The following is a 12,313-nucleotide window of genomic DNA, read 5'->3' on the forward strand; positions in this document are numbered from 1 at the left end:
AACCTCTGGAGACTTTGTGCCCCACCCAAGGTTTCCGTGCGGTTCCCGGAGGTTTTTGTCAGTCTCCCTACCTGCTTCCACTACCTGCAACCTCCGGGAACCGCACGGAAACCTTGGGTGGGGCGCAAAGTCTCCAGAGGTTTCCGTTCAGGTTTCCTAAGTGGGACAGGGGCATAAGACTGCTCCTTGAGGCAAGTCTTCACTCATTTTGTTCGACATATAATTGCACTGAGCAGTGAAACCAGACTTTGAGCAGTGTCCCAAGTCAAAGCTTTCCGCTTTTCTCGCTTGTCCCTGATTTTCAGAAATCGCAGAGTAACACATTGGTATCATGAGGCGTAGGCTTTTTTCACTTCAATTAGTGATGATAGCAATCTGTGGACTGCAGCAAGGATGCACAAGTTTAATAACTGCAGTAAATCCTAAATGCCTGAGTAAATGGAAAATAACTTGATAATTGCAACAGCCAAATGACATGTCAGTTCTTTGTTTTATGTGACATCTGACAAAAAACGACTGTCATTGTTCAGTGAGTCTCTGCATTGCACCGCCCAGGCAAAGAAATACTTTCTAGAAAATGGCTGAGAAAATAGATAAATATTTCTTGCATGCGAAAGGTGACTGACAATCAAAACATTAACCAAAAGTCATGATATGTTTTGAATTGAATCAAATAATATTTCTTGGTCTATTGTGGTTCGATGGGTAGAACTCTCAACATTTGAATGAGTTAGTTGTGGGTTCAAGTCTCGGGCCAGAGCCTTGACTAAAACATTCTAAGTTTAATGCTCCATGTATTGAGGATGTGCAACAATGTCATAAGTGCTATCTTGCAGATGAAACATGAAGTCTGCTGTATTTCAAGTCAGATGGAGGCTCTTAGGTTCTTCTATACTAATGACTAATATTGAGTATGTGGTTATTGTATTTCTGCTTGTGAGAACTCGCTATGCACAAATTGGCTGCCATGTTTCCTCCATTAAACATCGGTGGTACTTCACAAAGAACTTTATTGCTTTCAGTGTGTGAGAACAAACTACAGATGCTGGTTTAAATTGGAGGTAGACTCAAAATGCTGGAGTAACTCAGCGGGACAGGCAGCATCTCTGGAGAGAAGGAATGGGTGAAAGGTCTCGACCCCAAACGTAGATTACTCCAGCATTTTGTGTCTACCTTTTATAGGTTTCAAACTGCATTTCGGTGTTTTGCAGTCACAAAAGGTGCTACATTAGGGCATTTTCTTTTCCAGGGGGCCTGGAGAACACAAAAATAAAGGACTAACTTTTGAACATAAGAGCAAATGCTAATTTGGGCTTCTCTTCTGTGAGTGAGCCCAGTGTATGGCACAATTTAAAAAGGTCAAATCTATTTTGGACAAAAATGTTTAAGATTTTTCCCACTGCTTATTTAGAATCATTGTGAATTTGATGAGGCTTTCTTGAATGTTGCTGTGGATGGAAATATATATATATATATTACCCAAAAGTGCTGACTGGCAGTGACTAGTTGTCAAAGCATAGCCAAGCGTGTTAAAGGTTGGAGGGGGTTGCAGGAGCCAGACATTTGCCTGTTAATAAATTTTGTACACCATTGAAGGTTTGTTTCATTTGCAGTTAATTATATTTATTTCCCAGGGCCTCTAAACTGGAACTCAGTTTTTTTTTCCCCCCAAGTTGTAGGCTATTCATGTCCATGCCTGGGATACCTTTAATCCTCTTTACACAAGGACTGCACTGGCCTTAAACAGGAAATTGCAATCCATGTCTCTCACATTCATCTGTCTGATAAATGCCTTCAAATTGGGGTTGTGATCCTGTCAATTATTTAGAAATTCTTGCCTCTCACATTGATTGAATGCATTCATCATCTGAGATTGTGTATTCAGGGTCATATCATTCATTTCATTGGTGTTGTGTTCTGCGGTTCAATATGCACTCTGGATGCATTGGCACACAATTATGCCCATTTCCAGGTTTTCACTGAAAATGTCACCCGGGAATTCTTCACAGCTCTTACATGTCTGATCTTATAGATGTCTACACATTCATGAAAGGAATAGATCGCTAGACGAACTGAGTCTCTTGCCCAGAGATGGGGAATCGAGAATCAGAGGACATTTGGTTTTAACGTTGGGGGGGAGTATTAATTGGAACGTGAGGGGTAACATTTACACGCAAAGGGTGGCTGGTGTATGGAACGAGCTGCCGGAGGAGGTAGTTGAGGCAGGTAGTGTTGCAACATTTAAGAAAGATTTAGACGGGTGCATGGATATGACAGGTTTAGAGGGATATAATAATAATATATTTTATTGTCATTGCACATAAGCGCAACGAGATTGGGTATGCAGCTTCCAACTGATGTCATAACATAAATAACTAATTAAATTTGGATTTAGATATGGGCCAAATGCAAGCACATGGGACTAGTGTAGATAGGTCATGTGGGCAAGTTGGGCAAAAGGGCCTGTTTCCACACTCTTAAGACTGATGTGCATCAAAATGATGTTATTTCCCTATGCAATGCAGCTTTTGGAGATCTGCAAGATGAATTGCATCATTTTGTCTGAGGAATAGCAATTTTAGGCACTAAAGAACTGTGTTTACTAGGTCTGCGTCAGACTGATCCTGCTAAGATAAGTTCCAAATCTCATCTGCCATCCTCTGCAACTCCCTTGCCCAAAGGAGACACACATACAATCTAATCACCGGCTGACAATGGGTTTAACCGACTGCCAGAGGCCTTGACCCAACAATTTTCCAAAGCCTACAATTTCTCTACCTTACAGAGCAACATTCTTGAAGAGCCAGTCCAGTCCCGACATGCAATGATTATGAAGCCCATCCTACTGCCCAAAGGCCTTTCCACCATGTACAAGGCATCAATCATGAGATTGGTCTCAATTCTCAGAAGCATAATGGAAGCCTCACAATGGATTCTGAAATGTTTTTTTGGAAAAAAGAATGAAGACAATTGCAGCTACCTGATCGGAAAAAGGCTTTCTTTTGCCGAAAGGTTTGTACTTAAGAGGAAAAAATAAGTAGGGTTTTGATTTTGGAATTTTATGTGCGCTGGTTAAATCAACACTATTGAATTTTGACTCATCAATATGGCTTGAGAACCATTTAAGGAAATCAATCTAAAGCTTGATAGTAGATCAGCTGGAATTCGTCCTAATTGAAATTGTGGTTTGACGTTCATTTATAAATGTGAAACATTGGATCGTAGGTGGACCATTCAATCATTGTAATGTTTTATGCTTGTTGGGTCATAATAGGTCTATAGTACAACTCCACTTTCTATTTCAATTTCCAGATCTGGGCGTTATTGAAAGGCAAGTGAGGAGAGAGTCTGAAGTGAACACTTATCCTTATTTGAGTCCAAAAGGTCAAGAAGGTAGGCAATCTTCTTGAATGGGGGCAGTTGGTCTGGTGAAAGTCCTCTCACTTCTGTTGTTGCCAAGGGTTAAATCCCAAAAAAGGTCAATGGAAAAAACAGTAATATATTTCCAAGTCTGAAAGCTGTGTGACTTAGAGGGGGAGCTGCAGGTGATGATGGTCCCATGCACCTGCTGCTCTTGTCCTACTTGGTACTAGAGGTTACAGTTGGGGAGGTGCAGTTGGAATAGCCTGGGTAAGGGCAATGCATTTTGCAGTTGATACCCTCAGTAATAACTGTTGCTGCTGGAAGGGTGATATAATCTTTAGGGGATTGATGCAGTCACAGAGTGATACAGCGTGAAAACTTGCCCACACCGGCCAACATGTCCCAGCTACACTAGTCCCACTTGCCTGCGGTTGGCCCATATCCCTGCAAACCGCTATCTACTGTATATACGCTATATACTGTGTTCCCCTTGTGGTCTTATACACCTCTACATCCTGCTCTCCAAAGAATAAAGTCCTAGCCTGCTCAACCTCTCTCTATAATGGGGCCCTCGAGTCCTGTCAACATCCTTGTAAACCTTCTCTGCACCCTTTCCAGTTTAACAACATATTACTCCTTATTCTTAAACTGTGGCCCCTGGTTCTGGATTCCCCCAACGTCGGGAACATGTTTCCTGCCTCTAGTGTGTCCAAGCCCTTAACATTCTTGTATGTTCCAATGAGATTCCCTCTCATCCTTCTAAACTCCAGAGTGTACAAGCCCAGCTGCTCCATTCTCTCAGCATATGACAGTCCCGCCATCCCGGGAATTAACCTTGTAAACCTACGCTGCACTCCCTCAATAGCAAGAATGTCCTTCCTCAAATTAGGGGACTGAAACCGTCCACAATACTCCAGGTGTGGTCTCACTAGAACTGCAGAAGGATACTATCCATGCATCTCTCTAAATGTTTGTTAAATGTTGGTGTATACTGGTGTATGGGGTTATTCCAAACATAAGTACAATTCCCCAGTTAGTAAAGAATGTACAGAAAAGCCCACTGAGTGTGTATGTAAGAGTTGCCAGATATTGGCTCCATTTTACAGCCCGAGCTACAGCTAGCCACAAAGGTCCCTTGCAGCCGCCACCTCCATTCCGGTTGTTCTGTGAACCATCATCATTCCCCTTGCAAGGCCCTCTGCAGACATGGGCCCAGGCGGGGTGCCTCCGTCAGCCGACCTTGAGGGTGCGGAAGGTAAGACTTCCTTCCCCCAGTCTGCAGCCTCTCCCTCCATCCTCTTCGATTCCCGGGACAGGGGCAGGGCTCGGTGGCTTCCCTCTCTGGATCGGCTCTGACCTCCCTTCCATCGAGGGGATTTATCGCAGTCGCTGCCTCTAAAAGGCTGGCAGCATCATCAAGGACCCACACCATCCTGGCCACACACTCATCTCCCCGCTACCTTCAGGTAGAAGGTACAGGAGCCTGAAGACTGCAACAACCAGGTTCAGGAATAACTACTTCCCCACAGCCATCAGGCTATTAAACCTGGTTCGGACAAAACTCTGAACATTTATAGCCCGTTATCTGTTATTTGCACTTTATCATTTTATTTACTCATGTGTGTATATATTTATATTATGGTATATGGACACACTGATCTGTTTTGTAGTCAATGTTCTGTTGTGCTGAAGCAAAGCAAGAATTTCATTGTCCTATCAGGGACACATGACAATAAACTCTCTTGAATCTTGAACGTGGGTTTCTGGCTCAGTGGCAGGTGAGGCATGTCTGCTGTTGAGATTTTGTAGTTTAGTTTAGAGATACAGCGCAGAAACAGACCCCGTGGCCCACCGAGTCCGCGCCGACCAGTCAATCAAGTGTACACTTTTGGCCCAGATAACATTGTGCTTCTTGAGTTGTTGGAGCTGCACTCATTCACACAAGTAAAGCCTTTTCGATTATGTGGTGGACTTATGCGTTGTAGATGGTGTAGGGCTTTAAAGGTATCAGTAGTAGGATCACTCACAGGAGGATGCCAAGTGTCTGACCTGCTCATATAGCCATGTAGTCATGGTGCTAGTAAATTGAATTTCTGATCCATTGGTGACCCAAATGTTCCTGATGAGGGACGGTGATGATAAGACCATTGAATACCAGGTAAGTAGATCGACTCTATCTTGTTGTCTTCTTTTGACTCAAATACAATCTCACCCAACAATTGGGTGTTCATTTCACTATTAGTTGTCTCACCTTTGCCTTTTGTCAGAGTTCCAAAGCTTCACCGCCTCCACTCCCACTCAGTTATTTAGCATTCCCAAATAACAAGAGTGGGAATTTTAACAGTGGGACCTTTGTTCTTGAACATTGGTCCAGAACTACAGGAGGTCGCTTTTTTTTAAGAAGTCGGAGCACTTTCAGGAAAGCATTCTCAAATTAAGAAATGCATTCTCACATTCAGAAATCACAAAACTGCAATTCAGAAATCCTAATTATATCAGATCACCACTGGACACCAGAGGAGAGTCTGTGGACGGGTATCTTGCTGAGGTGATCCTGACACAATATCCAAGACACCTTTGATTTCAATGGGGATTGTAGGGTTGTGAATATTTAGCAAAAGCAGTTAGCTCCTTCCCTAATTATTTCACTAATTTAATGTTATTTATGTGTTTCTAAGTGATTTTAGTTTTGCTTATAATTAAAATGTTTAATTCATTTTTTTAAACTTAAAAATCCCTGCAAGGTTTACAGCTGGGAAAGTTGGTTGTTTTCAGGGTAAGTCTACCATGATGTACTGTCGGATGCCCTACTGCCACTTGCCTTATCCCATTGGATTTCAGAAGCTTTGGGCCACAAAGCCCTCCTCGATTAGATCAAGTAATCTCAGTGCTGAGATTTATCTACTACATCAAGTTATTTTATTATTTTAAGCAGTTTGATTAAATCTCCACTTGACCTAAGTGCAAGGGGAAATGTTCCAAGTTTAGAGAAGCTATCCTTGCAATCTAACTCTTTAGGTTCTGCTCATAGAATAAAATGTTCTATCCTTTGTCCAAAATGTTCACCCTTATCTCCTCTGGGTATTTTCAAAATTTTGGAATTTGGCATCAAAAAAATGCTTCATTGACAAATCACACTAAGTTGAGCATTTTGCAGCCAAATTAGTTTTTTTGATCTTACAGCTACCACTCGGACTTAATGGTATAAATTATAAACGTTTTCTGCAGCATTTCCACAAAACGGATGGTTTGAGTCAAGTCAAGTTTATTCGTCACATACACATAGGAGATGTGCAGTGAAATGAAAAGTGGCAATGCTCGCGATATGTGCAAAAACAAACAAACTACAAACAGAATGGAACAGAATCACATATTCACATGTTACATATTTGTGGGAGGGAAAAAAACAGCGATTTAAAAAAGACACCACACAACAGTAAAATGGTACAGTAAAGTCAGGCCAATGTTACAAATGTTTCCAATGTTACAAACAGTCAGGGAATTTAACACAAGATTAAAATAATTGTTGCCCAACAATCTAAATTCATGTTTGGAACATATTCAACAAGTATTGATAGTAAAGAGCAGTAAATGGACAAGATTTGTTGCGGAACGGCTCTCGATTATGTGTACTGTTGTAATATAGAGATGTTGGAATCTTGACCAAAATAACACAGACCACTGGAGGAGCTCAGTGGTTAAGGCAGCATCTATAGAGGGAAATGGACAGATGTTCCGGGTTAGGACCCTCCTTCATGTCTGGAGTAGATGGGAGATAGCTGGTTGAAAGAAGGGGGGCAAGAGCTGGCAAGTGAAAGGTAGATCCAGAGAAGATGTGGCTGGTCGGAGAGTCGGTATGTCAAGGAGGACTCCGTCTAACTTCTACCGGTGCACAGTAGAGAGCATGCTGACCGGTTGCATTGTGGCTTGGTTCGGCAACTTGAGCGCCCTGGAGAGGAAGAGACTACAAAAAGTAGTAAACGCTGCCCAGTCCATCATCGGCTCTGACCTCCCTTCCATCGAGGGGATTTATCACAGTCGCTGCCTCAAAAAGGCTGGCAGTATCATCAAGGACCCACACCATCCTGGCCACACACTCATCTCCCCGCTACCTTCAGGTAGAAGGTACAGGAACCTGAAGACTGCAACGTCCAGGTTCAGAAACAGCTTCTTACCCACAGCCATCAGGCTATTGAACTCAACTCAAACAAAACTCTGAACATTTATAGCCCATTATCAGTTTATTTGCACTTTATCTGTTTTATTTATTCATGTGTGTATATATTTATATAATGGTATATGGACACACTGATCTGTTTTGTAGTCAATGCCTACTATGTTCTGTTGTGCTGAAGCAAAGCAAGAATTTCATTGTCCTATCTGGGACACATGACAATAAACTCTCTTGAATCTTGAATCTTGATTAGCAGATGAATCCTCTTGTTGATTGCATTCAGTGACGTGGTCTTCTCTACATCGGTGAAATCAGATGTGGAGCAGCAACTACTTACTTGCATACACTTATGGATTCCCAGCACTTGCTCCAGTCCTTTCCTCGCCTCTTTCCACCAGTTGTCTGCACCCTGCAGCAATCTTGAAAAAAGGATCTCCTGACTCAAAAACCTTGTCTGTCCACTTCCCTCTACAGATGGTGTAGAACCTGCCGACTTCCTCCAGCAGTTTTGCTTATTTTTAAGTGTTCAAGAAGGAACTGCAGATGCCGGAAAATCGAAGGAGAAACAAAAATGCTGGAGAAACTCAGCGGGTGCAGCAGTATCTATGGAGCGAAGGTTTCCTTCGCTCCATAGATGCTGCTGCACCCGCTGAGTTTCTCCAGCATTTTTGTGTACCTTTGCTTATTTTTAATGTTGTTCCAAAAACAGCAGGGGGAGCCACCCTTATGCAAATAATTTTCAAATGAAAGAAGACTGAAGTGCCTTCCTGAAATTCCAAGAAGCAGTGATTTGAGACAATAGTACAATAAAAGATATCTGATCAACACAGTAGATAGATTGGAGGATTCATCCATTGAAGCAATATGGATAATGCTCAAAAATAAGGAAGATGCAATCACTCTAATGGAATGATAGGATAAGGCAACCATTAGCCAGCGGGAGATAGAGGAACAGATCTGTAGCTGGAATGAAAGATGTATAACCAACAGGATTTATGACTTTGATTCCCCAACATTGATTAGGACTTCCTTAATGCAAAACATAGAAAATAGGTGCAGGAGTAGGCCATTCGGCCCTTCGAGCCAGCACCGCCATGCAATAGGATCATGGCTGATCATCCAACTCAGTATCCTGTACCTGCCTTCTCTCCATACCCCCTGATCCCTTTAGCCACAAGGGCCACATCTAACTCCCTCTTAAATATAGCCAATGAACTGTGGCCTCAACTACCTTCTGTGGCAGAGAATTCCACAGATTCACCACTCTCTGTGTGAAAAATGTTTTCCTCATCTCGGTCCTAAAAGATTTCCCCCTTATCCTTAAACTGTGACCCCTTGTTCTGGACTTCCCCAACATCGGGAACACAGTGGATAGATTGGAGGGTTCATCCATTGAAGCAATATGGCTAGAACTAAAAAATAAAGAAGAAGCAGTCACTCTAATGGAATGATATGATCAGCCAACCATTAGCCAGCGGGAGATAAAGGAACAGATATGAAGCTGGAAGGAAAGATGTATAACCAACAGGATTTATGACCGATTCCCCAACATTGATTAGGACTTCCTTAATGCAAAAGGCTTAGAGGGGCAGAATTTGTCAGGTGTGTATGCAGGAGGGCTTCTTAAAACAGTATGTCAATGGTCCAAACTAGAGGAAGAGCCAAACAAGACCTTATATTGGGAAAGGAGTCAGGCTACAAGACTAGTGTTTCAGTGGAAGAGCATTTTTGGAAGAATGTCGGTAAGTCTGGTTGGGGAAATGTACTCCATTACAGATCACATTATTACGCAGGAGCAAATGAGAGTAAATTGGATGCAGCTGATATTGCGTAAGTCCACATCTGTTCTATGGGAGTTGTTAAAGACCAGCTAAATCAGAATTCAGGAGCAGCATGTTCCAGTAAGGAGGGCGGATACGGATTGGCAATGTACGGGAACCTTGGATGATCAGAGACATTCTAAATTTGGTCAAAAAGGAAAAGAAAGCATTTATAAGGTTTAAGAAGATTAAATCAGACAGGATCTTTAAAGAAGAGAGAGTAGGAGAACACAAGGTGACAATTAGAAGGACTAAAAGAGGCTGAGAAATGGCATTGGCAAACCAGATTAAAGAAAATCCCAGGGATTTTCTTTAATCTACGTATCTACGATACGATTTTTATACGTATATTATAAACAAGAGGATAACTAGGAAGAAGTATAATGGAGAGAATTTATGCTTGGAATTAAGAGTACAGCCAAATTATTGAACTAGTACTTTGCACGTACTCACTAAGGAGAAGGACATGGAGGATAGTGAGATCAATGTGGAGTATACTAATATGCTTGGGCAGTTTGAGATCAAGGTCTTAAAAAACATTAAGGTAGATATATCCTGGGGTCTGATGGGATCTATTCCAGGTTTTTGAGGGATCCAAGAGAGGAGATTACAGGAGTCTTGACCAAGATCCTTGTATTCTCTCTCACCACAGATGAGGTCCTGGAGGATAGGAGAGTGATCAATGTTGTTCCTTTGTTTAAGGAGATGAGAAGAGATAAATCAGGAAACAGGGATGCATCACAGCTAGGTTTGGGAACAGCTCTATCCAAGACCGCAAGAAATTGTAGAGAATTGTGGACGCACCCCAGACCATCACGCAAACCAACCTCCCATCCATTGACTCCATTTGCACTTCACAAGGCTAGCAGCATCATCGAGGATGGGTCTCACTAGGGCCACTCCACCCCTTTCCCATCAGGCAAGAGGTACAGAAATGTGAAAACGCATACCTCCAGATTCAAGGGCAGCTTCTTCCCAGCTGTTATCAGGCAACTGTCCCATCCTATCACCAACTAGAGAGCGATCCTGACCTACCATCTACCTCATTGGAGACACTCAGATTACTTTTAATCAGACTTTACTGGACTTTATCTTGCACTAAACATTATTCCCTTAGTCCTGTATCTGTAAACTGGACGATTTGATTGTAATCATGTATAGTCTTTCTGCTGACGGGATAGCATGCAACAACAAGCTTCTCACTTTTACCTCAGTACACATGGCAATAGGTTAAACTAACTTGTTGTGGCATGGTGGTGCAGTGGTAGAGTTGCTGCCTTACAGCGCTATAGACCCGGGTTTGATCCTGAATATGGGTGCTGTCTGTATGGAGTTTGTACGTTCTGCCCGTAACCTGAGTGGGTTTTGTCCGGGTGCTCCGTTCACAGGTTTGTAGGCTAATTGGCCTGGTAACATTGTAAATTGTCCCTAGTGTGTGTAGGATAGTGTTAGTGTGCGGGATCACTGGCCGGCACATCTCAGTGGGCTGTAGGACCTGTTTCCATGCTGTATCTCTAAACTAAACTAACTAACCAAGATGGACGTACATGATAAATGGTAGAGAATTGAAGAATACAGTTGAACAGAGGGATCTGGGAATAACCGTGCATAGTTCCTTGAAGGTGGAATCTCATATAGGTAGGGTGGTAAAGAAAGCTTTTGGTATGCTAGCCTTTATAAATCAGAGCATTGAGTATAGAAGCTGGGATGTAATGTTAAAATTGTACGAGGCATTGGTGAGACCAAATCTGGAGTATGGTGTACAATTTTGGTCGCCCAATTATAGGAAGGGTGTCAACAAAATAGAGAGAGTACAGAGGAGATTTACTAGAATGTTTCCTGGGTTTCAACAACTAAGTTACAGAGAAAGGTTGAATAAGTTAGGTCTTTATTCTCTGGAGCGCAGAAGGTTAAGGGGGGACTTGATAGAGGTCTTTAAAATGATGAGAGGGATAGACAGAGTTGATGTGATCAAGCTTTTCCCTTTGAGAATAGGGAAGATTCAAACAAGAGGACATGACTTCAGAATTAAGGGACAGAAGTTTAGGGGTAACATGAGGGGGAACTTCTTTACTCAGAGAGTGGTAGTGGTGTGGAATGAGCTTCCAGTGGAAGTGGTGGCGGCAGGTTCGTTGGTATAATTTAAAAATAAATTGGATAGGCATATGGATGAGAAGGGAATGGAGGGTTATGGTATGAGTGCAGGCAGGTGGGACTAAGGGAAAAAAGTTGTTCGGCACGGACTTGTAGGGCCGAGATGGCCTGTTTCCGTGCTGTAATTGTTATATGGTTATATGGTGAGCCTCACATCAGCGGCAGGAAAGATTTTGGAGAAAATTCTTCGGGATTAGATTTATTCTTAGAAATGGGATAAATAGGGCCAATCAGCATGGCTTTGTCCATGGCAGGTCAAGTCTTACTAACTTGATTTTGTTTTTTGAGGTGACGAAGATGTTTGATGAGGGTATGGCCATGGTGTTGGCTACAAGGACTTTAGTAAGGCATTTGATACTGTCCTTCATGGTGGGCTGATCCAGATGATTGCCATAGACCAATCCTCATTGCCAAATAGGAGGATGAATGTTTTTGAGGCATTCCTGGAGTTCTTCCAAGAGATGCTGATTTAGCACAGGTGAATGCATTGTCCTCTACAATGACCTGATTTGATTTCTGAACACTTACACATGCAGCAGCTATTGGGACTCAGCAGGTCACTGGCAATCAGGGCACAAAGGCAAACGGTAGATAGGAAAGCAGGAGAAATGGGCAGAGGTGAGAGTAATTTTGATTGCATCAGTAATTGATAAAAAGTTGCCGAACGTATCTGACGATTTGTAGATTTCCCTTAAAACCAACGATAAGAATAGACTGTCCATATAATTGGTAGCAGAAGAGGGATTGCCCCGAAATCCGGCTTGTAACTTGAAAGAATTCTACAACCAGAATTTCAAGGCGC

The 12,313-nt window shown here is 42.4% G+C and overlaps 1 protein-coding gene across 1 annotated transcript in view; it reads left to right on the forward strand.

Moving 5' to 3' along the window:
- Positions 1-3,333: 3,333 nt before the first annotated feature.
- gab1 (GRB2 associated binding protein 1) overlaps positions 3,334-12,313 on the forward strand; it is a 234,172-nt gene continuing 225,192 nt past the window's right edge. Inside the window, exons 1-2 of the mRNA XM_033012477.1 lie at positions 3,334-3,346; positions 4,580-4,584. The gene's annotated coding sequence lies outside the window, so the exon portion shown is untranslated. The remainder of the gene's footprint in view (positions 3,347-4,579; positions 4,585-12,313) is intronic.

Source organism: Amblyraja radiata, chromosome 1 (genome assembly GCF_010909765.2).
Source record: "Amblyraja radiata isolate CabotCenter1 chromosome 1, sAmbRad1.1.pri, whole genome shotgun sequence".
Taxonomy (NCBI): Eukaryota; Metazoa; Chordata; class Chondrichthyes; order Rajiformes; family Rajidae; genus Amblyraja; species Amblyraja radiata.